Below are 23342 nucleotides of genomic sequence, written 5' to 3' on the forward strand. Positions count from 1 at the left end.
AAAGAACACTCCTCCGGAAGCAAAGATTCACACAGTATACAAGCAGAGAAAAATCTCAAATTCTTCATTTAAACCCCTCTACAAGTATTCTTACATCATGTATAAACCTTTTTTTTTTTCTTTTCTGGGAAGGGAAGATTCTTTTAAAATGTCTTTACTAGATCTAAAACAAATGCAGATCCCAATTTTATTGGAGACTAATATCTTCATTCTGTGCCAGAGAGATCTGATTAGATGAAGTAATTTTGTTTCTTTGGTGTTTCCCTGGTGGCTCAGATAGTAAAGAATCTGTGTGCAGTGTGGGAGACCAGGGTTTGATTTCTGGGTTGGGAAGATACCCTGGAGAAGGGAATGGCTACCCACTCCAGTATTCTTGCCTGGAGAATTCCATGGACAGAGGAACGTGGTGGACTACAGTCAGTGAGGTGGCAAAGAGTCAGACAGAACTGAGCAACTAACACTTTCACTTTGTTCGATGTAAGTATAAGATCTTACTTAAGGGACCTCTGAATACAAAATATATACATGACTGTACGAATGTATACATTAGCATATGTGTTTGGCTACTCCACAGCATGAATGCTGCTCTAAGGTGTTAGTGTTTTTGAACAATTTCTCCTCAAATTAGCAAACTGACGTCTAATGACTGAATTTCTCTATGTAAATTTGAATAAAATCGACCCAAGCCTTCGTGAGGCCCTATGCAAAGCCAGATATTCATATCCTTAGACAGATGTCTATACCCTGCACACCTAAGGGTACAGAGAAATAAGGTAAGGAAAGTACAACAACGTCTTAAAATAATTTTGGGATTCTTGCAGACAGGACTCCAGGAAAAGCAGCTGGCAATGCTTTATAAACTAAACACTAGATGTAATCCGACCATTCGCTGTTAACTGTAGTGCTCAAAAAGAGACGGTTTAAGCAAAATATAAACGAGATTTTCAAAGAAATACGCTATTCTTTGCACCAAATTTTGCTCCCCAGTAGGCGGTCAGTTTTTCACATTTTGCCACCTAGTGGACAACCGGAGAACTACAGTCTTCCCTCGCCCCTAATGATTAATTTTCATACACGTGGGAAAGAATTGCGTAGGAAGAGGATTTTATTTGTTTTGTTCATTGATGATACTCCTGCTACAGGGCCTGGCACTTAGTAAGCCATCACTATAGAGCTGTTTAATGGAGGATGACTTACCATTGGAGGTACTCTCCATTTAAAGATTATTATTATGGAGAATGTCATTGAAAATAGTTACAATATGATGTTGGCAAAATATGTTTCCTAACTGAAATAAAAGTTCTCAATTATTTCAAAAGTAAATGGTGCTCTATATTCTCAGGTTAGAGAAATGTCTACATAGCTCATTAGAATAAGAAATGTCTCATTGCTCTATGTAGACAGATTATCCAGTTGACTTAATTTAGAGAGTGAGCACCTACCTCTTCTTCACCTTAACTGCTCCAAATAAAGCTAAATTTACCCTGGAAAATGCCCTTTCTCCTTTACTTAAAAAATTATGACTGGCTTTCTTCTCGTTTGGTCTGTGATACTTGCTATTCCTTTTTTATTGCCCAAAGTTAGGAAGCTTCTTTAGGCCTCTTTTTTAAAGAGTACATATGCACATGTATGAATATATAGACATATATATTTATTTTAAAAATAACATTCTGTGCTTCTCTTTCAATGAGCCTACAATGTTAATGACTCCTAAACATATTTCTCCTGGCATAAAGATTGGTAATCTTAAAGAGTAGAATGATAGCTTTTAAGTTGAATATTCCTCTAACATTTTTTTTATTTTTAAGACTTTTGAAAATATTTTAAAAAGCAAAACATATGACTGTGTTTTAGTACCTTAACAATAGGCTAAAGATAATTCATTAGGTAATCACCTCAAATTTCTTTCTCAGGAGAATGAGTTTCCATTTTAAAATCAGCAAAATAGGTATACATATAACATAGGCTAGTATTTCATTAAAATAACTTATTCTTTTATTTATTTTAATTAGGTTGATCTTAGGCTGACAATATCCTAACACATTTTAATAATATATTGTCAAGATACAAAGCCTGTTTTTTTTTCAGCTGAAACATATATATTCATTATATAAAACTCATTTATGTCACGTAGAATGAAAACTCTCCAGAGTTCATAGTCTTAAATGGATTTGCACACACATCCAAATAAATATTAAATGCAAAGCATTTTGACAGAGTTAATGGGAAAGGCAACCCTACATGCCTAGCCCACCAAACCACAGAAAATTTTTAAGTGCCAGCTTTGAAGAAGCCTAACATTTTTTAAGATGATAAGGATATAAGTTGTAAATTAAAATATTCAAATTTCAAAGGCTTTAAGCAACTGCTCTCTGAGGTGATTTTTGCCCCTTTGAAAACAAAAGGTTTAAGTAGTATTTGTATCAGTAAAATAATTTCTTTCATATTTGTGTGAATGAGGATAATGTTCATATGTACATACAAAAATATTCAAGAAAAACAAGTTTAGAATAACATGATAATTATTTTTTAGTGCATGTGAAATATTGGTTTTCCTCAACTCTGTCCCAGCGTCAAGGTCTCTAGCTTTTATTGGAACCAGCTATCTCATTTTCATAGGGTCCCAGGAGGCAAGAGTCATACATTGTTACTTCAGCCTTCAAAGAGGCAAAACAGTACAGAGCCTTGTACTGTAATAGACAACACAGAACAGTCCCAATTTCAGTTCCTGTTATATTGACAAGCCTCCTTTCAGGTAAGAGATGGAAACATTCTTTTATCATTATAAGGTTAGTGACCATTTTAATGGAATAAAAAGATTATTCTTACTGCGTCAGGGATAAAAGTTTAGGGTGTGGATATGTGGGGAAGATGTCTTTTCCCTTTCATGTTTATGTTGCTCAGAAATCCTCTTTAAATGGTATAAAGCTAGCTCTATAATCTCAACGTTAATACTGGAGATCAAAACTATTGAGGACACGTTATTAATATATACAGAGCCTAACCAAAGAATTCAGTGTACTTTTTTTTTTTAATCAAGAGAAGATAGGTCGTTGATGTTCACAAGCTGAGAGGTTTTCTCTTTTAACATTAATGATATAGCATTCCTTACATTTGCTCTATCATTGTGAAAAAATATTGTAAATTTAGTTTACTTACCTCATACATACAATGTATAACATTTTTAAAATAAATATGAGTCTCAAAATTAACTTTTCCTTCCTGATATACATGACTTACGTGGGGAAAGATAGTGAGTTACACAAACACATATTCACATATGGAAATTACGGAAAGGAGCGAGAAAGAGAAAAAATACCAACACATATACTCTCCAAAGTTATCAAAAAGACTTTAAAATGGCCAATTCCTTTAGATTTTATATTTTGACATAATTTGCTGCTTAAGGAAAAGATCTTTCATTGGGGAGAGGGGTTTTTCAAAGATAAAGGAAAATAGTAATACTGTATGTGCTTAAACTAAACAATAAGGCTCCAATTTTGTTACCAAATACATTTAACATAAGTGAATTATGTTTCATAAGAGTCTAAAATTTATAAATGACAGTTTCATACAGTCAGGTGAAATTTATATAAATTTTATTTTCTAGTATGTTTATGTTTTATTATATTTTATAATCTAGGAAGATTATACAATTTTTAATCTTGCTTTTTAATGATTTCTTAAAAACAGTCATTTATTACTTTTCAGTCAACATTTAGGAACTAAGAAGAAAAAGTTGTTGAAACCAAAGAGTTAGCTATTTATTCTTGGTTTAAATAGGTAAAACTCTGATCTCATAGAGGAGGAGGTATTATGATAATTCCTAAAATATGTTTTTAGTGTTTTGTGTTTGTGCCAGATAGTTAAAGACATTTTGTTTTAAAATAACTATGTATGTTTAAAAAGCCAAAGGTACTAATTTTTCTGCAAAGTCAAGTTTTATAATAAAATATCATCAATTTTGAAAGTCTGTTGAAACCACCAAAAGAACTAAATTTTAGTACATTAGAAAATGTATTTTCTTCATTGTAACTGGCCTCATAAAAGTTATGTGAGCATTTTGTATGTGATTATCTTAAAATGTTACGTGTGTCTTTTTAAACATTCTTAGTTCCCTTTCCCCTTTCACTTTAACAGTGTTCTGGCGCTTGACTAGCACAAACAGTACCAGATCCCCTTCAGCGGAGACTGCAATCGGAATAAAAAATCACTTGAGGTCTCTAATACATTTGCAGTAATATTTATGAATGAGAGAGGGTTGTCTCCTTTTGAGCTTCCTGCGTCGGACCATTCCTGTGTCTTCTCATCTTAGCATCTTCTTAGCATCATCTTAGCATCTGTCTTAGCATCTTCTGTGACCTCCACCAGAACTGGGCAAATCGCGTGGCCTTAGAAGAGTCTGATCTCCTGGTGGGTGGGAGCGTCTCTCCAGCCTCCTCTCCATCCATTTCCCCTCCCTCCAGGTGTGTGTGTCATGAGGAGGAGGTGGGAGATATAAAGGAGAGGAACAGCAGGGAAGCAAGGCCCAACTCCTCAGAGATCTCCACACCTCACCCCTGCAGAGCATTAAGGCCTGATCCATGGCCTTCTGGTCTCACCTTCTTCCTGCTGGTGCGTAGAGATGCTTGCTTCTCCGCGTCCCTGCATCCAGGGCGGGGTGGGCTGGGGATGGCAGTGGGTTCGAGATTACACACCTGAGCCAGGGAGAGGAGCCCCACTTTCCGCCCCGCCTGGTTTCACACCGTGTCCACATCGCTTCTTGTAACCAAGCAGAACACAGAGTTGGAAGAAATGGGGTGAATGAATCGTAAAGGGGCACAGCCCCCCTTGTCCCAAGCTCAAGGGAAAAAAATCTCCCCGAAACGTGGGTGCCTGACTTCAGTTTAATTCTTGGCAGTCTTTCTTAGCCGCGCGTTGTTGTTCAAAGACGATTATAAAATGAATGTTTGAACCCCTGGGTCGACAAGGGAACCGCGGAGGATGGAGCCAGCATCCCCCAACACCTCAGAAGTCCCGGGGCCCCGCCCGAGGCCTGCCGGGCGGAGGCGTTCGCTTTGTGGTCCCGGGAGGCGGCCTCCAGCTTCAGTGAAGGCAGCTGCCGTGGACTTTGAACCGCGAGGGACGTGCGGCCGTGGCCGGTGGCTGTAAAACAAACAAACAAGCAAAAAACTATTTGCAACCGCATTGATCCAGTCTCGCTGCTTCCGGGAGAGCGCGCTTGCCTGGTGCGGGGGCTATAGCCGCAGGGAGGCTGGGCTCTGGATCTGGAGGAGTGAATGTCTTAAAATAAATGACCAGGGACAGTTCTTTCCCGAGGCAAAGCATCCACCCCGCCCCCCTCCCCCATGAAGGCAGATGGCTTTGAACTCTAGGACAACTCTCTCACCGTCGGCGCGAGACCTGCACCTCGAGTTCGGTCCAGAGCCCAGGGCTCGAGGGCGACACATCCAGGAGTGGAAATGCCTTCGGTTAACCGAGAAGGTTGACAATCCAACTGAGCAGGAAAATCTGCCGCATGCGCGCGCTGGAGCTGCGAGCACCCGAGAGAGGCCGTGCAGGCTGCAAGACCTTCCTCAGCGCCGCGCTGAGCGGTCCTGCTTTAACTCCGTGCAGCCCCCGAGAACCGTCCAAGCATCCAGGTTCACGGCCGCTTGTGTCACCGGCGCATAAATCACTGTCAGCCCGGAACAGAGCAGGCCGAGAGAAAGCTCGCTCGTCCTGGCCACGCGGGCTCTAGGCAGATTAACTGTCCCGGCTCAGAGCGAATTGCCCGCTAATTTTCCCACCCCAATCTCCTGGGCTCCAAGGGCGAGCTTTTCTCAGACGCTCAGAGGGGGCCAAGGAGATGGTTCTAGCCACCTACAGCCTCTTCTCGCCAGGGCCTGATTACTGACCTGCAGTCAGAGAGGTCGAGAGCGCACCATCATCAGATCTCATTTTGTGTACGGGGATCCCTGAGCCCATTAAGATTAAAGAGACATTCCCAAGGTCATTTAAAGCTCTAGGAAACCTGCTTGACCCGAAGTCCCTTGGTTCCCGCTATCACTGCCTGGCCCCTCCATCGTGTCCTGCCTCTCAAGCTCATTGTTTTAGAGATGTCAGGATGTAAGGATGCTAATAAAGGGGAAATCACTATATGCTGAATTTGCAATGGACCAGTATAATTTTCAGCGTGATATTTCTAGTCATCGTACCAGAAACGTACTTCAGATCTTTCCTCATTCTACCTCGCAAATTCAGATACGCAGAATCTTGGGCGATCTTAGATATCAGGGTGCTAGACACCCAATCCACCTCCCGACAATTTGCCCCCCCCCCCCACACCCCCACCCGTCAGTGGGTTCTGGGCGCTCATCCAAGTCAGGAGAAGGAATTCCGAGCAGTCAGAGGACTGGAGGGGTGGGGGACCTGGGGAAGGCGCGGGCTCAGGGAAATGCCGATCCAGGCGAGTGGTTAGGCAATCAGCTTTCACCTTCCCATAAACTATTAGAGAAGGGACTGGTTTTCGTCCAGCAAACTCTGCCCTTAGGCGCTCTGGGCTTGACGCTATCTTACTATTGCTCACTATTCACATTAATTATTCTAGGAAAGCTCAGGCACACCTCTGCACTCTTTGAGTAAAGGCAAGCCATTTCGGATTCTTTCTCCTGGTGGCATTCTTTTTTCCCCCCCAATCATTCATGCATGCATTCCGTCATTCAGTTAAATCTGGGTTGGAAGTTGGTGGTCCCTCAAAGCATTTATTTCTGTAAGAGACCACAGTGATGATCTCTTCCCTTTTATTCTCAAATGACTCCCTCCCTGTCCCCCCTCCCCTCCCCGTTTTAGTCCTACTGTAGAAAAGAGAGAAACCCCAACCTTCAACTGTCAACTGTTTTCCAAACACGAGATTAATGTTCCCCAGGACTCAGGGGGTAATGTGACCTTTCTGTTTTCAGATGTGTTTTTCAACATGTAATCGTTTGTTTGTTATGTCTCCCGGTGTGGACTTGGGAAAGCTGGGAAGGGGTGTGGGTTGCCAAGGGGGGAAATGAATTTGGAGACATTTTATTCCCTTTTCAACACAGGAAAACTCAGAGCATTTTATTTTTATTTACCAGAAGATAATCCCCTGGAAAAAGAAAAATCCACAATACTGATACTGAAAAGAAATCTGAGCACGTGATGAGCAACTATTTTAAAAAGCATATCTCCAAACCAAAAGCAAACCTATTTTTCTTTTACATAAGGGGGACTTCTTGGATGTTGGTAATGTTTTTTTCTTGATCTCAGTAGTTACATGGGATGCACTGTTTTTAACAATTTATTGAGCTTTCAATGTATTATTTGTGGCTCTTTTTGCATTGTTAAACTTCCATTAAAAGCTTTAAAAATCTAAAAAATAGGAAACCTCTGGTATGTGTGTATGTCACTAAATCTCCTAAAATCTATTTCTAATGAATTTCCAAAACAATATATTTGTTAAACTATATTTAAGAAATTTACCAATAACTTGGTTTCTCAGTAATAGGTTCTGAATCAGACTGAGAACAGTGCACTTGAATTAGTTATTAGAAAACCAGTATAAAAATTGGATGGCTTTCTAATATAGTAAAACATCAAATAAGCAGTGAGAGTTTAAAGCTTGTCTAAGAAAATACCTAAAGAAACAAAATAGCTATTTGGTTGAAAACAACAACCAGACTTCATACTTTAAAACGGTATTTAATTGCTTGATACTAACTCCTATTCGAAAATGTTTTATCCCAAACGAGAATTTTAAAAAGGGTCTCAGCCATACTCAAAAGTTAATTTCTGTCACTAAAAAGAAGGCAGTTTGAAACGTGTTTTCCCCCCATAAAATATTGTTAGGTTCCTTTCCTGATTGGTCACTTCGTATGTCACCAAGAACCAAAGACTAAATTGTTCTTCCCATTTAATCAATAGCTTTTATTGCTGGCATCAACAACCCCACTTATGACTTTAAGCTGTCTAATTTTTCTGCTACCCTGTTCCATTCAAAAAAAATCGTGATTCTCAAAAATCTAGTAAGTGATTTTCCGACAAATGGCTTTGTTGTTGACTCCACGCCACCCCAAACCCCTTCCCCCCCTCTCTCTCTCTCCCTCTTTCTCTCTCTCAAGGACCCTTCGTCTCCAGGAACGGTCACTGAGCCCTCGCTGCTCACACCAAGGCTTACTTTACAGGCCCTTCCTCGGTTTTATGATTGGTTGCTGTGGTTGGAATGTTTATAGATAATAAACAGCTAATCGGCTTCTTGCCTAATGAATTGCCCCACGCGTACCAGTGGAAAGGCTGTAACTTAGCTCCAGAATCGAGAGCCAGTGATAGCCGGGACCGAAACGACCCAACATAGCCGCAGCTCAGTATCAAAGCCGAATGATCCAGGGCCAGCAGAAGTCTATTTCGCATTTTCTAGTTCCTCTGCTCTGGAGCCCCTAGACTCCACTCGGGCTTTGCTCCACCCGCTCCTCTCCCCATCGCTTTGAAGGATGTATTCCAATGAACAGAAGCTTTCTGAAAAGCGTGCGTCTGAAAACCGGGGCAGCGATGTGGAGCCTGGTCGCAGGCACAGGACCCGCACTCCCGGGACCGCGGCGCTAGGTCGGCAGCAGCTCTCATTTGGCCGCACGGGCCCCTCAGTCTTCCGGCGGCATATGGCAGTTTAAATCGTCCTGACTGAATCAGATTTTGCACTCGAAGATGCAAAAGGCTGGGTCTGCCAGGTCTCACGCCTTCGAGTCCCCGCGCTCCCGGGGCTGGCAGGGACGAGCGCACGGCTAGGAGGAGGAGAGGGGTAGGAAGCGCTCAAGGTAGTGAACACTCTGTAATCTAGTCTGAAATAAAGAAAATGTGTGTTTAGACTCCCAAGAGACCCGGGAAACGGGGGGAATCTGCCAAAAACATTCCAAGAACAGAGGAAACCAATGTCTGGGAGAGGTTATTTTATACACATTATGGCAGCTGCTCAAGGCCTCGGTCAGTAGCTGGGCGGTGGGTGGGGGTAGGGGCTGTGACAACGGGGGTTGGGGGCCAGAACCTAAGGTCTCTGAGCAGCGAAAGGGACATTGATTTCGGGCTTGGAGCATCCTCTTTCCGTAAGGACCCACAAGAAGGAAGCGGAGAAAGAGTCTAAACCAGAAGCTCCAAGATTAACGCTTGAAAAACAAAACAAAACAAAACAAAACTAGAGCCATTTCCAAAACCCGTTTTCCAGTTACCTGCAGTTTGAATGAATACATTTCCTTTACGTAGTAGTTTGCATTGATGCGTTTGATGTTCTTGCCATCTTTCATCTGATCACCCAGTACCCAGGATCTCTTTTCTCCAAGAATCTCAGGAAAGGTCGTTAGGAGTGCTCAGGCCCCTCCCCATGCCAAGGTCCTCAACACACGTGTGGGTTTGCTTCCCTTATTCATAAAGAGTAGGTGAAGATGGTGTTGAGTCAGAACTTATCTTCCTGGGTGGCCAGTTCTTCCCCAAACTGTGGTTAGAAAGCACTTCTTTCTACCAGCGGCTCCCTTTTTCACTGGCTTTGGTTTATAAATCCTGTTGTTCCATGGGGTTGGGGAGGGAGGAGGACATGGAAAACTCTATCTGTCAATGAGCAAATATGCACTGAATGCCTGCCTGTTTAGGTGATGGGGACACACAATTAAAAATCAAAACAACAACAAAAACAAAACCCTTTTCTAGAGCTTTTACTCTAACGGGGAGTGTCAGTTTTATATTAGGACTCACTTTGGGCTGGACACACAGAGGATGTGATTTTTAATAGAAGCATAAGGTACAGTCCTAGCCATCTGGTTGAGACCTCTCTCCTTGTCACCTAAGAGGTTTCTTTATTGTGTACAATCCTATTACATAATAAATCAAATTACACTGCCTGTCTTTCCCCAGTCTTTCTACCAGGTACCTGCTTCGACACAAAGCAGATAGCAGCACCCTCCATCCTTTTCGCCTGGCTCACACCATTTCCATCTGTGTGGCGGTGGGTAAAGGGCTCTCCATACCCCTCTCAAACTAGTGTCGGTCTTGTTTCAAGCCATGGAGTCAACAATTCAGTATACTTGGTGCCGTTTATGGGATCTCGGCCCCATGGATCTTCAGTGACACCAGGCCAAATTCAAAACGAAGAACAGGTCACATCTCTCAGGGATAGAGGGGGTTTTCTCCCTTTACCTACCTGGGATCTCACTGCCCTCTCCTTTCTGGGGACAGAAGTGTTGCCTGGGGAAAGCTGAGCATCTTCTCAACAATAGCCAAAACTGGCTGGGTTTCCAAGTAATGTCTGGTTTTGCAGAAAGGTCTCCCAGTGTCTCTGTTTCTCCACTGAAAGCCTCCCCTTGGGAAGTTGCCCATTGAGTACCAAGACACGGTAGCCATCAGGGTCTCAGTGATTTTGCCTGAACCTGGGGCTACCACCTGCCCTGGGGGCAGGAAACCTACTTAATTGCCCTTGATGAAGAAGAGAGTTGAAAACGATCAGTGGAGGAAAATTAGAACAAACACAAAGGCAAAAAGCCTTCCACGAGCTGTTTGATTATTTTCTCGGACTTTGCTGTTTGATTTGAACCTGCCTCATTAGAAATAAAATAAATAAAAACACAACATGTTCACTGGTTCTCCAGCGCTGAATGTGTGTGTGGTTGATACAAAGAGGAAAGAAAAGAAATCCTGGTTGCTCATTAAAAAGAAGTAATTTGTGTAAATACGGGCTTCCCTAATGGCTCTGTGGTAAAGAATTTGCCTGCCAATGCAGGACACTTGGGTTTGATCCCTGGGTCACGAAGATCCCTTGGAGAAGGAAATGGCAACCCACTCCAGTATTCCTGCCTGGAAAATTCTATGGACAGAGGAGCCTGGGGGCTACAGTCCATGGGGTTGCAAAAGAGTTAGACATGGCTTAGAAACTAAACAACAACTTGTGTCGATAGGGCTTTAGAAAAGGAAGAGTCAGCCTGTTAGCATCCTACCTTTCACAGGTCCTTCACAGACAGAGGAAGACTGGGAGGCTGTATTATGAGTGACCAGCAGGGCTCCCTCGCTGGACGTAGCTGAATTATCAAACAGCAGTGGGGATCAGGGCTTGATTTTATTCATCATCAAAGGACTGGGTAAATCAGCAAGACATCTCTGTCAGCATCCTAGGTAGCACGGAGAGTTTTCAAAGGGTGTTTGGATGTGGGTGTGGCTTCTCAATGTGATGGACAGTAGATTGTGCAGGAGAGCTCTGACCTGCAGAAAGAAGGTGCGGTGGTTCCTTGTGTCTTGACCCTGCCCCGTGCAGTAGAGACAGTGTGCACGCAAACACACGCATGGTCCTGAGACCCATGGACCTAGGGGGTACCATGGGGTGTATCTATCCACAGGTGGTGCCTGAAGAAAGCTGAGGTCTAGAAGGCTCTTCTTTAGCCTCCAGCAGCATCCTGGATGACTGATTGATGTTCAAGGCTCACAGCCTGCCAAGAAGGGAAAACACACACGAAAGCACTTTATCAGTTGTAGACTATTAGCTGGCAGTGTTACTAGGTGTATCTGAAATGTTCATGTGTCTATGTGGGGACAATTGGTATGAAAATTCTTGGTGGAGATCTGTTTTCATTTCAGTCAAGTTCTCTGCCACCTCTCTTTCACTTCCACTCTCATCTGAGGTTGACTTCTGCTGAAACTTGACGCAGTCTTTGTAGAAACACAATCCTGTTTCCTTCTTCTATTGTACAGTGACGCAGCCTGCCAACTTGGCTTTCGAATTTACCTCAGCTCGCTCTCCATTCAGAAGCATGTTTCTCTGGAGCCTGTTTCTTCAGAGAAACGTCCTCCAGTGCAGGCCGGGAGACGTGGGATGGTAATTTGCAGAGAGTGAGACATGGCTATAACTCAATTTTACTTATCACTTCAATGTAATGTAAAAACTAGACCCAGTAGGCTTTTCCTTCTGCCGTTTTACAAATTGTACAAGTTAAGTAAAGACTCTGCTCATACCTTGCTGCAAGGAGAGTGTAATTTAAGGAACCGACTGCATACATCCTCCCTTTGTACCCTAGGTGAGCTTTTATCCATCACTTCTTGTGCCAAAATGGGAGACCTAAACATCAGTGTGTATAACCAGTTCTGTGGATAGATTTGAGAAATTTGTGGCTTGAATTTGGAAAAAAAAATAGGCAGGCTTTATGAAAGTAGCAAAACTCAAGATGAATATCGGTTAGGCATTATTATTGGTACTGGTGACAACAGGACCGTTCGTTTATTTATGTTTAACTTTCTATTAGAGTATTTTTGCTTTACAATGTTGTGTTGCTTTCTGCTGTATAGTACAGTGAATCGGCTATGCATATACACATATCCCCTCTCTTTTGGACTTCCTTCCCATTTAGGCTACCACAGAGCATTGAGTGGAGTTCCTTGTGCTATAGAGCAGATTCTTGTTAGTTATCTATTATATGTATAGTAGCGTATATATGCCAAACCCTATCTGCCAATCCATCCCAACCTCCTCCCTTTCCCCCTTGGTGTTCATAGGTTTGTTCTCTATGTCTGTGTCTCTATTCCTATCTTACAAATGAGTTCAGCTATACCTTTTTTCTAGATTCCACATATATGCATTAATATAACTATTTGCTTTTCTCTTTCTGACTTAACTTCACTCTGTATGACAATCTCTAGGTCCACCCATGTCTCTGCAAATGGAACAATTTCATTCTTTTTTATGGCCGAATAATATTCCTTTATATATATATATATATATATATATATATATATATATATATATACACACCACATCTTCTTTATCCTTTCCTCCCAACAGAAGCCTTTTAGAGTAAAATTCAGTTAAGCAAAAATATTTATATTAATAGTTGACACAATCAGAAGAATCAAGTTCTTGTATTAGAGAAGAAAAACTCTATTGATCTGGAGATAGGAGCTCTGCTAACCAAGATGGGATTGGGGAGGGTCAGGGAGCAGTAGGGGGTAAATGAAAACTACCCCCCACCCCTTACCAGCCGCCAGCTCTCCACTCTCCTTGACTCATGGGTCTCAACTTTCAGAACCTAGGTTTCCTATTGTTGCTCTTTTTTCGCTCAGGTTTCCAGTCCTTTCCTTCTTGTCCCCTCCACAGAATGAGATGGTTGGATGGTATCACTGACTCAATGGACATGAGTTTGAGTTGGTGATGGGCAGGGAAGCCTGGCATGCTGCAGTCCATGGAGTCGCAAAGAGTTGGACATGCCTGAGTGACTGAACTGGCTGACTGGGGAGGTAAGATCCCACATGCCTTATGGCCTAAAACACAAAAACATAAAACAGAATCAATATTTTAGCAAATTCAATAATGACTTTAAAAGTGGTCCACATAAAAAAAAAAATCTTAAAAAAGAAATTAAAAAGAACTACCCTGGTTGACAGAAAGGTGCTGGGCAGCAGCCTGCCACTTGGATCTCTTCCATTCATCCCCCTGGACTCTTGGGAGTACAGTTTGAAAATGATTATTTTGCCTGAGGTTGATAGGAAGATATTGGCATAAAAAACAACTAGTTGGAAGGAGAGAGAAATTGATTGCTTAGGATTCTCAGAGACTATGAATGGGAACAACCACATGTGTGTACTATGTATAGAATGAATAGGTTGCATATTCATAGGTTCATAAATACATTCATAAACAGCGATTACTGGAAAGGGTTCACTTTTATATCTTTCTTGAACTCAGGGTCTAGTATTGTCCCCATCTGTGGTGAGGAATAAATGCGAGAAAAGCACAGCTTGCGGTCTGGGAAGAGAACCACAGGAATGAGACGCTGTGTAAGTCTTGAAGATGATTTTCTCTGGGATCCTCATCTGCAGCAGGTCAGACTACACTGATAGCAGCTGCAGAAACAATTGGGGACCTTATTCATAAAATAAAAGGCACACTGCCAGATGGCAGGCCACCAAAGGCACGGCGGATGGAGGAGATTACAAAACGCTGGTGAAACAGGGAACGAGTCCTTTGGGGAATAAACATCCCTGTGTTTTCTGCTAACATGTAGAAATCAATTTGTGTGTGTGTGTGTGTGTGTGTGTGCAAAATCACAATAGGGTATGAAATAAAAACAATAAGTGTTTGTTAATTGGAAAGTTTATCTGGGGAAAAAAACAATTTTCTTAGTGGAAAGTTTGATGGGCTGTTTAGGCTCCTCTGTCATTTTTCTTGTCTCTCTTCATAATCTCTATGTAACCCAGAAACAGCCAGTAAAAGAGGAGAATCTTTGGTTCTTTAATTGCTTCCTGTAAATTTGACAACTGCTACCTCAGTCTCGTCGGTTGTTCTGCTTATAAATAGGCCACTCTTTCAAAGAGAGCATAATTATTTGGGGACACTCACTTCCCCAACTATATATCATGCCTATCAAAGCTAAGCCTTTCCAACCTACCTTCGGTGTGTCTTAACATCGAACATGAGCATTCTGTTGAATTGTTAAATTTACTTAATTTCTTAGCTAGCAAATGTCCAAACCATGGATGAGAACAGATACTCCCATTCTGAAATAAAACCCCAAACAAAATGTATCCCGGTGTAGGATAACACAAATCTGAAATATTGCAAGAATTACCAAACTGTGACACACAGACATGAAGTGAGCAAATGCTGTTACAAAAATGGTGCTGATTGACTTGCTTAATGCAGGGTCGCCATAAACCTTCAAGATGTAAAAAAAAAAGAAGTGCAATACCTACAAAGCACAGTAAAGTAAGCCTGTATGGCAGCCCCTCTCCTCCAAAAAACCGGAAACAAACAATTCCTCCAAAACCTTCAGTCTTTGTGAGGATGAATGAACTATTGAATCTCCTTTAATCTCACTCACACTTACTGTGAATTTTATACTTAGAGGACTGCCGTAGGTAGAAGGCTCGTAGGAATAAAAATAAGCCTATGACCATTTATGTTATTTAGTTGGGAAGAACAGATGCCATTAAGAAAAATAACATAAACCAAAAGTATGCTGCAATTATGGTGATTTAATGAGTTACTAAAATTCTTAAGCCTAAAATACTAGTGTTTTCCATAGAGTTCTGTGGGAAAATTTTTCCAACTTTAAAAACCATCAGTACTAGTAGAGATAAAACTCATTTAGGTTAACTTTTTGAAACTAGAATTTTATTTGTTGGTTCAAGACAGTTCCCCCCACCAAGGAAAATTGAGGCTTTATAATTAATATTTAAATCTTGGAGATGGATTTAAATACAAGATTAACCAGCAAGAAATATCATAATTCCAGGAACAAGTGTGGGATATACCTTAAAGTTCTGTTTGGCATGGTGTGAAGTGAAGACAGTATTTGGAACTATCTATTCAGTTTCTTCCACTAAAACAGACAACTTCATAAAGACTTTTTAACTAATGGATTTTGAGGGATTCTGGCTTATCTGCTTTGTTTCTTTATTGACCAAATAAACCGTTTGATTACAAACACTTACTCATATACTAGGTAACACTTTAAATTAATATGACTGGGTGCAATGTTTAGCTATGAATGAAACTTACTTGGATTCCAATGCTTCACTCCTAGGTATTATTTCATGACTTTATTAAACAAAAAATTGGAAGGTTTATCATTTCACAGTTTGGTATATACATTTAAAATGATTATAGGAAACTGTAGGGTACTAAGAAGCAGTAACAAGGTGGGTGGGCTTTCACGTCATTTCTGATACATGCAACATGAAATGGAGATGGACTCAATTACGAAACAAAAATTTCAATGCAAACATACCTTGGGCGAACTTGGAATGCTGCAGGAATGAAAGATTTCTAAAATGAAACAGAATCGTCCATTACAAATCAGTGATTTTGTTAATCTTTGTATCAGCAGATGTATCAGAACCAAAGGAAATATGGTAATGCATGCTTGAATCTGGAACGCATTAAACTATCGCGGGGAAACAATGCACATCTGCATATGTGATTAGTCATGCTGTAGTTTCCCTTTAATGGTGCTGGTGGATGGGGAGGAAGTGCTTGAGAAAAACTTACTGCTTACATTTTTATCCTTAATTGAGGAGGTGCTGGAGATTCAGTCTTCCCATTGCATACTCTATCCCAAACTTGAAAGGAAGAATTGCACAATCAAGCAATATTTGTGTGACAGCTTTTCTTTCTTTTTTTTTTTTTTTTTGTATAAAGAAGCCAAGACATACAGTCTCCATAAGCGGGAAGATAATATGTAAGTATATAAAATGTTAAATATCTAGAAAAGGAGATATGTAGATACATAGCTGTTTGGTACAAAATGTGAAACGTATTAAAAGGCAGTACATTTTATTTACTTCTAATAAATAAATCTCTAGGATACACAAGAAGCTGACAACACTGGTTATTACCAGGAGGGAACCTACCTGGTTGAAGGATGAGAGGTATTTTTAAAAATATATATATATTTATTTATTTGGTTGTGTTGGGTCTTAGTTGAGACATGTGGGATCTAGTTCCCAGACCAGGAATTGAACCTGGGCCCTCTGCATTGGGAGCACAGAGTTTTAGCTACTGGACCACTAGTGATGTCCCTGGCATTTTTTTTCTGGTATATACTTTTTTGTACCTCTTGATTTTTCAATACCAACAACGTATTACAAAAGTACTCCAAATGAACAAAATAAAAAGAAAATCAGTATTTAAGTACATGGTTACTTTCCAAAACAATGGTGCAAATGGACACCATTATACTTGAAATATTTAAATTATGAATTCTTCTTAATGAAGAAATAGGAATCTGGACTGAATATTAAAAGATAGATACTATTTGGATACTCCAAAAGGAGGTAGAAGCATTCTGAATTCAACTGACATTGAGCAAAAGCCCTACAGAGGAAAATAGACAACATTTATGGTCCTAATAAATAAGTTGGGATGACTGTAAGTAATTTGAGCTGGAGAGATTAAGGGATAGATTATAAAGGGCCTTGAATGCCAGGATAAGGAGTTTAGATTTAATAATAATATAAACAGAGAGAAGCTTTCAAAATTTTGAACAGGGATAGTAAAGCCCCTAATAACTTTCAGTGTGGATTGAGACGGGAGAGGCTGAAATCAAAGACAGCATCCCAGGCAAGGAGATTGGGGTGGAGGTGGTGAGGTGAGTTTGTAAAATTTATTTTTAAATTTCTTTATCTTGCTGGCTGTGCCATGCAGCTTATAGGGTCTTAGTTCCCCAATCAGGGATCAAACCCAGGCCCCTCCAGCCATGAAAGCAAGGAGTTCTAACCACTGGACTGTCAGGAAACTCCCAGAGTTTGCAAAGTTTAGATGAAGGAAACAGAGATGAATTCCCAATGATTGTAACGTGAGGAGAGCCAGTGGCCTGGAAAGTCACCAAAAAGAGTCCTCGTGTGTGGGTGCTAAATCACTTCAGTTGTGTCTGACTGTGTGACCCTATGCACCCCACCAGGCTCCTCTGTCCTTATCAGCCTCCAATTCTTAAGGGTCAAAAACAGTGAGGGCTGAGACAATGCTATTGTACTTACTGACCTGTAAGTAAGTGTTGAGAAAGTATAAACCATGTATTTTTGATGAGCGTACATTTTCATGTGAGTGGTGGGGTGGAAACCAGATTTTCAGAAATGACAGTGACATTGGTAAGAAAAAGAAGAAGTACTTATTAAAATTAAATAATCGAATATAATCAATGGTTTTTTTGATCACTTATTATGTGCCAGAAACAGTATTAAGTGTTGAGGGAACAGGCTGGAACAAGACAACTTAATCTCTGCTTTTATGGAGTTTATAAATTGCTTGTGAAAATAGACAGGAAACAAGTCATTAATGATGTATAGATTATGTGTCATAGAAGGAGAAAAATGAATGCTTTGGAAGTTTATAGCAGTGAAAAGAAGGATAGAAATGGAAAAATAGCTGGACGAATGTGGTAGGGACACATGAAATAATTTTGTTTTTCCAAATGGATCCAATATGGAGGCATATTGGGAGGAGTCAGTGAGGAGGTCAAGGGAGCAAAGTTCTTGGGGAGGCAAGAGAAGGTGAAATTCAGCACAGATGGAGAGGTTTACTTGTGGAAAAGAAGGACATTGTTGTGTTTTTTTTTAAGGCAAGAGGAATAAGAGAACACTATAGCATAGAGATAATGCTGTTCAGAGCTGGCAAGGTTCAAGACTGGGTGCCTTAGCCTTGAGGTGAAGCTGAGGCACGGGGAATGTGAGTGTGGAAAGCCCTTGTGGTCTCATGCTGGAATTGACTGGCCTTATTGTGTTTCAAGGGTGAAGGCCACACTCTCAACCCCATGTCAGCCCAGGGTGGTGGAGAGGTTCTGATTCATAGACCCTGGGGGTGTGAAACGCTTTGATACCCATCAGTACAAATCTACCGCAAAGCATGCCCTAAAAGGAAACTGTTAGAATCTAAAGAACTCTATTTCTTTCTCATATTTTATGAAAATAGGATATATTATTTACTGCTATGTATAAAGCTTCCTTATACTCAGCAGTCCCTGAGTCCCTGTGTAGGGGGAAAAAAAGTAATCATTTACAATAGAATGGATGAAGTCAATAAAGAGACTTTCAGCTAGCTTGGGCATCTCCCTCCTCCTGGGACATGATCCTTACCTGCTGATGGCCACGATCCTCTGGATGAAAGGATATGGTTAAGAGTGCCTTCTGTGGCTTCTGTCTGGGGAGTCTTTGTGACTCATGTTTTCCAGTGATGGATGAGATAGGGGTACCTAGAAGGGCCTAGCTTCCGCTCTGGGGCAGCCAGTAAAAGGAAAAGGGTAGAGAGCCCCTGGTTACCCTGCTGTCTGCTGTGAGGATGCTCCTCTCCCGATGAGGGGAGCATACTCTTCCTCTCCCCTTCAGCCTGAAAAGAGAGCACACCTCTCAACAAGCCTGGGAGAATGCAGCATATAAACCCCTAGCTGTGCAGTGGATAATTGGCATTTATATTAGTACACCGAACACACTGAATAGTTCGAGGAGTGTAATCCAAATTTATGAATCCGAAAAAAGAAAAGGATAACTTCTGGCTGGAGACTGGACAGTATAAATCAAGCAGTTCACTGGGCATACAGTGTTGATAAGGTCTCGATAATTCATGAATAGATACATTAATGAGAAAAAAAATGACGCTTTATGTTCTCATAACACTCCCTGCAAAAATATCCCTTTGCCCTGTAGTCATGAATGCATTTCCATTTTATTCAAAAGTGTTGCCTATCATTTTTATATCATGTGATAAATTGCAGCTAAGTTTAAAGAGTTAGTGGCATTTTAAAATAGATACAATTCCATTATTGTCACATTTTATAGGTATCACAAGTCAGTCTACCTTTGTTATTTTTTCAAATTAAATCTGTCTATCAGATAACCTAAGCCTTTAAAGCCATATATCCTATTTTAATTAAAAAAATTCTGGTTGTGATCATTGCATAGAATTAAAGTCCCATGTAAAATATGGGAAGAAGGGAGGTAAGGGGAGGTCATATAGTGTTACCTGATAAAAGGAGACAGTAATATTTAAAATGAGGTAAGTGTTGCTCGGATTTATGATGTATTTTATCTTCAGGAGAAACCATAGTTTATCGTACTGTCATTCAGCTTGAATCGTCAGCTGTATATCTTTGACTTTTTGAATGTAACTGTTGAAAGGAAAAGACTTTCAGCCATGTGAGCTCTGAGACAGATCAAAAGCTTAAAGCAATTTTGCTTTGCTCTTTCAAATATATTTTTATTGAAACATATTTTGTTGTCATGCATGCATAAATATTCTATAGCATCAGTTAAAGAGAGTAAGTCTCCCCTCCAAAAAAAGAGTAAGTCCCAGAGTTGCTGGGTGTTGTTAACAGAAAAGAAAGTAAGAATTAAAATGTCCTTCTAACTTCTAGAATCTCAAACTCTTTGCTGTCTCTATTTTTTTCTTTTCTTCCTTAACATCTAATTTTACAGTAGCAGCTCTTATCCACAGGGAATTGCTATTGAAGAAAAGAGAAACAAATTTGTGATGTTAGATTCCCAGACTCAATGTAACAGTAAATTTAAGGAACATAAATCCTTATGAAAAAGCAGTAAACACTAATTTGAGTGTCTTAGGAAGTGGATTATAGTTCCACATTCTACATGAGCCAATAAACAAATCTGTTAGTTTTTGTTTTTTAAATTTATTTTTTCCATCATTATGTTTATATACTTTTCTAGCTTTCAACTGGTAACACTATAAATAGTCATGAGACAATGAAAGCTTATAAACAATCAATGCTTTGATAACAACTTGCCCACTGGAGTTAGGTTCAGCTTTTTACTTTAGCTTCAGATTTTCTCATGAGGTTAACATTTCCTTTAAGTATTTTTAGAAAGCAAGAAAAATATTTTTTATTCAACTAGTGGCAGAGATTTTTAAATAATTTTTGACATTTTCTTTTTTAGAAGTTGGTTTTAGTTTATAAGTGAATGATAAAAGTACACCGTGAAACAGGGTCACTAGGAATAGGGCTGAACTAGCATTACTACAGTCTGAAGACAGGATTGGGACTCAGTTCTTCAAACAGTCTTTGTGGCAATTAATCCCCCCACATTTAAATGATTTGATTCAGAAATATTTAGTAGAAATGATAGGAGAGAACAAGAGAAGATAGTCTCATATTTGTTCTAAGCTTTAAAAATCTAGGGTCCTTTCATTTTAGATTTTTAAAGATTTTTCCATATCCTCTTACCAACCTCTTTCTTAAGAATCGATGCCTAGAATGTGCTTGTGGTCATGTCACCTCCCTCAACAGAGCTAACGACATGAAGTTTTAGGGGAGGGAGGAAAGAAGGCTCATAAATTAAATGCACTGACCAAAAAGCATGAACATCGTATAAAATGTAGATTCTTCACTGCTGTGTTATCACCTCTCTGTAAAGTGGAAGAATAACAACAGATTTTCTTAAAAGGATTTAAAAAATGATAAAGCAGCCGAGTGTTTTGCGTTGGTGTAGGAATTTACACAAATAACTTTGAGACTCTTATAGAATTCTTAGTGTTATTTAGAGCACAGCAGCTTGAAAGATTCTGAAGTCCTGTATATCTTACCCAGACTTTATTAGAATGTTTACAAAAGGACTCACTTCATAATTCACATCCTTCCTTAAAGCAGTAACTATAAAGCAGCAAACATATGACAGATGTATGTCTGTGTGTCTTTTCTGCCTGTTTAGGCTTTATAGATGGTTTCTTTTTTTTTTAAGAAAATCATTAGTGGAGGATCATTTCACGTTAACATGCATTTATTTTGTATTCTTTTTTGCAGCTTGCTTAAAAACTGTATTTTCATTAGCTCCGTCAGAGAATATATTGTATAAGTTTCTGCATTTAATTTAGGTCACTCTATGCTGAATTCACATTTATTACACCCTCTGGTAATAAAATACCTTTCAACATTTTCACCATATTTTATACTGTGCTTGTTCAAAGACTTTTTTTTTTCAAAGTCTCTTTGTTTTGTTTTGTTTTTGGTGGGGGGTGCAGCACTTCAGCTAGGTGAACATCTGATTACATAACTTTTTTTAAAATCAAAAACATTTCTTATGAAAACTTTAAAAAAATGAGTCCCTGAATTTCTTGCATTTAAACAGGAATTAGCTGATGGATCTATCTAATCTATATACTGAATGAAAACAATGCCTGAGAATAGAGTAAGTGGGAAAATAAATCCTGAATACTAGACTTTGTAAACAAAAACTCATTTATTAAGAACAGATTTATTTATTCATGATATTTGTAAACAGTTGTTATGTGGCAGATGTTGCATTACATATTTGAATTTTACAGTGCTATCAAATTATTTTGATTTTTTGTTTTCCAGAAAGGAATTGAATATACCACATATGATAAAGTAGCACTAATTCATATTCTACTCACTTATTCAAGATCAATTTAAGTGGCAATTAGTTTCACTAATTAACACTACTAGTGAAATTAATAACAATTCAGAGCAAAATAAGTTTATTAAAATGATTAAAATAGTAAAATAACCCTTAACTTTCTATTTTATGAAAATGTTTGAGTTCCTAGAAAAAAGAAAGAAGTAGAAATTTTTAAATAAGAAATTTCTAGAGTATATTCTTGATGTTGGGCTGTAACATATATTCTTTCTTTGTAAAAGCTTTTCTGTTATATTGGTTATATGCTAAATTCTAATGAACTAAAATATTTTATTATAGAATAATTATAGTATCATTATAATATTTCATTATATATTTCAAACTTAAATCTAATTATATTGTAGTTATATCATATTTTGATATATACTGTATTTTCAAATCATAAAAACCATTTCTTAAATCATGATATGATTTTTAACTTAAGATAGTGCTTTTAACTCTGCCTCTTTCTTCAACAATCTGTTTTATTTCTGCATTCTCCATTTTCTAGGAAATATAGCTTTCATCATTTTCATCATCGTGGTTTCATTTATGTCTGTCTATTCCTTTTCAGATATAATTTAAAGTTTTCTTTCAGTAAATTCTTCCTGGATAGAACAACAACAACAAAAAAAGCCAGTTTGTATTTTTGGCAGTGCTTGATGGTTTAGGAAGAAATTTTTCTAGATTTTTCCCAAGTTCATTAAGTACCTTCCAATTAACAGGGGCCTCCAGGCTTCTGATAGCCCTTTAGCCCAAGGGAATAGCATTTCCTGGATGAGCTCATTTAAAACAAACAAACAATCAGCATTTTAAATAGTAAATTTTGTTAATAAAAATAACAAGATGATTACAATGATTATAATGATCACAGTAATGTGTTTCTTTACTAATTTATAATTATCTTATGGAGTATTTTCTTGAGAAACTTCCATTGTAGCTATTTGAGACATATAACTTAGTTATAGCACATGCACTAATACTATAATTTGTTGAGAGCTTCTTTGTAATTAAAAGAAAAAATTCTATCCATGAAAGTAATTTTTCCTTTTCCCCTGATGGATTATTTATTTAATAGTAAACAAAATTTTAAAAAATCACAATCATATTATGAAACTGAAATAAAATGATGAATCTCCATAGAATGTTTTTAAGCATATCTGATTTTGGAGAATATCCTCCGATACTTCTTTTGTTTAATTGTTTTAAAATTTGTAGTCATTACGCTCTAAAAATACAGAAAGAGAAAATAAAACCACGATGAAACACTCCCATCTTTATCTATTGCTATCACCTATTTATGTCTGTCTACCAATTCATACATTCTTCCATTCATCACCTACCTTGCTGTCTATCAAAATCAATCATTTGCACATATGAAAAAATGATTCAAGGTCTTTCAAATGTCATAAAACCTGATTATTATTTGCATTTTATTTCAGTAGTGCTACATTGGT

General features: G+C 39.1%; 2 long non-coding RNA genes across 2 annotated transcripts in view; one reads left to right on the plus strand and one right to left on the minus strand.

Annotated features, from left to right (window-relative positions):
• The first annotated feature begins 2643 nt into the window (after window positions 1-2643).
• Window positions 2644-23342, plus strand: part of LOC121818674 (uncharacterized) — a 47488-nt gene continuing 26789 nt past the window's right edge. Inside the window, exons 1-4 of the long non-coding RNA XR_009599569.1 lie at window positions 2644-2755; window positions 13124-13263; window positions 13712-13803; window positions 16166-16205. This is a non-coding gene — a long non-coding RNA (uncharacterized LOC121818674). The remainder of the gene's footprint in view (window positions 2756-13123; window positions 13264-13711; window positions 13804-16165; window positions 16206-23342) is intronic.
• On the minus strand, window positions 7077-10483 carry LOC121818675 (uncharacterized). Its single transcript, XR_006058698.2, has 2 exons — window positions 9225-10483; window positions 7077-8840 (listed from the first exon to the last, which is right to left on the minus strand). It is a non-coding gene; the product is annotated as an uncharacterized LOC121818675 (long non-coding RNA).

This window comes from Ovis aries, chromosome 2 (genome assembly GCF_016772045.2).
Source record: "Ovis aries strain OAR_USU_Benz2616 breed Rambouillet chromosome 2, ARS-UI_Ramb_v3.0, whole genome shotgun sequence".
Taxonomy (NCBI): domain Eukaryota; kingdom Metazoa; phylum Chordata; class Mammalia; order Artiodactyla; family Bovidae; genus Ovis; species Ovis aries.